The following is a 4460-nucleotide window of genomic DNA, read 5'->3' as shown; positions in this document are numbered from 1 at the left end:
ATCCACCAAAACTGACCATATATGCACTTTAATTTGTAAATCTATATACCCGCATAGTAAATCAGCCATATTTTTTATGTCAGGATTCAATGTATAATGCAATCATGACAATGGACAGCAAAATTGCAATATTATTACAAAAAAATTTTGTTCGCATAAATTTAGAATTATAACATGTCCTCATTTAATCAAAATATTGATACGTAACAAAATTTCAGTAGTTTTGATACCTCCAGCTAACTTGTACAACAAAATTATTTGACCGCATCCACCAAAACTGACCATATGTGCACTTTAATTTGTAAATCTATATACCCGCATAGTTAATCAGCCATATTTTTTATGCCAGAATCAATGTATAATACAATCATGACAATGGACAGCAATATTGCAATATAATAACAACAAATTTTGGTTGCGTAAATTTAGGATACCAGCATGTCCTCATTTTATTCAAAATATTGATACGTAACAAAATTTCAGTAGTTTTGATACCTCCAGTTGACTTGTACAATAAAATTATTTGACCGCATCCACCAAAACTGACCATATATGCACTTTAATTTGTAAATCTATATACCCGCATAGTAAATCAGCCATATTTTTTATGTCAGGATTCAATGTATAATGCAATCATGACAATGGACAGCAAAATTGCAATATTATTACAAAAAAATTTTGTTCGCATAAATTTAGAATTATAGCATGTCCTCATTTAATCAAAATATTGATACGTAACAAAATTTCAGTAGTTTTGATACCTCCAGCTAACTTGTACAACAAAATTATTTGACCGCATCCACCAAAACTGACCATATATGCACTTTAATTTGTAAATCTATATACCCGCATAGTAAATCAGCCATATTTTTTATGTCAGGATTCAATGTATAATGCAATCATGACAATGGACAGCAAAATTGCAATATAATTACAAAAAATTTTGATTGCGTAAATTTAGGATACCAGCATGTCCTCATTTTATTCAAAATATTGATACGTAACAAAATTTCAGTAGTTTTGATACCTCCAGTTGACTTGTACAATAAAATTATTTGACCGCATCCACCAAAACTGACCATATGTGCACTTTAATTTGTAAATCTATATACCCGCAGTTAATCAGCCATATTTTTTACGTCAGAATCAATGTATAATACAATCATGACAATGGGCAGCAAAATTGCAATATTATTACAAAAAATTTTGGTTCGCATAAATTAAGGATACCAGCATGTCCTCATTTTATTCAAAATATTGATACGTAACAAAATTTCAGTAGTTTTGATACCTCCAGCTGACTTGTACAACAAAATTATTTGACCGCATCCACCAAAACTGACCATATATGCACTTTAATTTGTAAATCTATATACCCGCATAGTAAATCAGCCATATTTTTTACGTCAGGATTCAATGTATAATGCAATCATGACAATGGACAGCAAAATTGCAATATAATTACAAAAAATTTTGGTTGCGTAAATTTAGGATACCAGCATGTCCTCATTTTATTCAAAATATTGATACGTAACAAAATTTCAGTAGTTTTGATACCTCCAGTTGACTTGTACAATAAAATTATTTGACCGCATCCACCAAAACTGAACATATATGCACTTTAATTTGTAAATCTATATACCCGCATAGTTAATCAGCCATATTTTTATGTCAGGATTCAATGTATAATACAATCATGACAATGGACAGCAATATTGCAATATAATAACAACAAATTTTTTTTTCGCATAAATTTAGAATTATAGCATGTCCTCATTTAATCAAAATATTGATACGTAACAAAATTTCAGTAGTTTTGATACCTCCAGCTAACTTGTACAACAAAATTATTTGACCGCATCCACCAAAACTGACCATATGTGCACTTTAATTTGTAAATCTATATACCCGCATAGTTAATCAGCCATATTTTTTATGCCAGAATCAATGTATAATACAATCATGACAATGGACAGCAATATTGCAATATAATAACAACAAATTTTTGTTCACATAAATTTAGAATTATAGCATGTCCTCATTTAATCAAAATATTGATACGTAACAAAATTTCAGTAGTTTTGATACCTCCAGCTGACTTGAACAACAAAATTATTTGACCGCATCCACCGAAATTGACCATATGTTCACTTTAATTTGAAAATCTATATACCTGCATAGTAAATCAGCCATATTTTTTATGTCAGGATTTAATGTATAACACAATCATGACAATGGACAGCAATATTGAAATATAATAACAAAACTTGTTCGCATAAATTTAGAATTCCAGCATGTCCTCATTTTATTCAAAATATTGATACGTAACAAAATTTCAGTAGTTTTGATACCTCCAGTTGACTTGTACAAAAAAATTATTTGACCGCATCCACCAAAACTGACCATATATGCACTTTAATTTGTAAATCTATATACCCACATAGTAAATCAGCCATATTTTTTATGTCAGGATTTAATGTGTAATACAATCATGACAATGGACAGCAATATTGCAATATTATAACAACAAATTTTTGTTCGCATAAATTTAGGATACCAGCATGTCCTCTTTTTATTCAAAATATTGATACGTAACAAAATTTCAGTAGTTTTGATACCTCCAGTTGACTTGTACAACAAAATTATTTGATCGCATCCACCAAAACTGACCATATATGCACTTTAATTTGTAAATCTATATACCCGCATAGTAAATCAGCCATATTTTTTATGTCAGGATTCAATGTATAATGCAATCATGACAATGGACAGCAAAATTGCAATATAATTACAAAAAATTTTGATTGCGTAAATTTAGGATACCAGCATGTCCTCATTTTATTCAAAATATTGATACGTAACAAAATTTCAGTAGTTTTGATACCTCCAGCTGACTTGTACAACAAAATTATTAGACCGCATCCACCAAAACTGACCATATGTGCACTTTAATTTGAAAATCTATATACCCGGACAGTAAATCAGTCATTTTTTTATGTCAGAATTTAATGTATAATACAATCATGACAATGGACAGCAACAAAAAGTATACGGGGTTCTCTTCTTGGAATCTATTATGTCGGTTGATTGATTTTGTTTATAGTTAAACGTCAAGTGGCAACTATTTCATTAAAGTGCGAATTGAGTATAATTTTAGGACGTTCCATATAAATATCGGCAATGACAAATCTCTCGATAAATCTGACGAATTTGACGAGATTGTTGATAGTTTTACCACACCGTATGCTTACGGACACTGTACAATTTCTGTTTGGAATATTCTGCGGGAAATAGAATAGTAAATCCAATGCAAGCAAGTTGAATATCAATGAAATATCCATGCAAGTATAAATTTATGCATAAAGTAAAATTTAGGAAGGGACAGGTAAACAACGGGGAACTTGTAACTTGTAACTTGTATATCGTAACTTCCTCCAATAAAGGAGCACCTCAATCATGAGTATTCCACCACCTTGTAAATGTACATGTTTATCTCTAAATGATTAAAATATAAAAGTCACACTGGTAGACATCTATCATCATTAAAAGGAATATTAAAAGTGGTTGTATATACATATGTATCGGCATAAAAACGTGAGGTAATTCAATGTCATGACATTTAAGATCTAAAATATATTTTCTCGATATTTACAGTTTATTTACATGTTGATCCACGGAAATCGGTCTTCTGTATATTTGCTGGTTTTATTTAAGATAGTTAGCTTTTATCTGTATTCCACAGTGTAGTGTGGCCACGTACCCACGCTTACTGCTTCAAAGGATTTTATTGGGCTAAATTGTAGTAAGTTTCTTCTCTTGTAGTAAGTTTCAGTAAAGTGTGGCGAGATCCACGCTTACTCTGTTATAAACAATGACAAATATTTAGCATCTTCAATAAAGTGTGGCGAGATCCACGCTTTTGTTGTGTTGACGTATATGTGTTTGTATAAGAAGGCATTATGGATCAGTTAACAAGTGTGGCGAAATCCACGCTCATTTTGTAATAATGTTGAGGTCGCTTCATAGTTGTGTCCCAAGAGTGTGGCGAAATCCACGCTCATTTTGTAATAATATTGAGGTTGCTTCGTAGTTTTATCCTTAGAGTGTGGCGTAACCCACGCTCAAGGTATCTATTAAGCTAACTTCATGTTCGATCGATATCATTTATCGATAAATTTAGGATACCAGCATGTCCTCTTTTTATTCAAAATATTGATACGTAACAAAATTTCAGTAGTTTTGATACCTCCAGTTGACTTGTACAACAAAATTATTTGACCGCATCCACCAAAACTGACCATATGTGCACTTTAATTTGTAAATCTATATACCCGCAGTTAATCAGCCATATTTTTTATGCCAGAATCAATGTATAATACAATCATGACAATGGACAGCAAAATTGCAATATTATTACAAAAAATTTTGGTTCGCATAAATTAAGGATACCAGCATGTCCT

Source organism: Mytilus trossulus, chromosome 14 (genome assembly GCF_036588685.1).
Source record: "Mytilus trossulus isolate FHL-02 chromosome 14, PNRI_Mtr1.1.1.hap1, whole genome shotgun sequence".
Taxonomy (NCBI): domain Eukaryota; kingdom Metazoa; phylum Mollusca; class Bivalvia; order Mytilida; family Mytilidae; genus Mytilus; species Mytilus trossulus.
Note: the sequence above shows the minus strand (reverse complement) of the source record.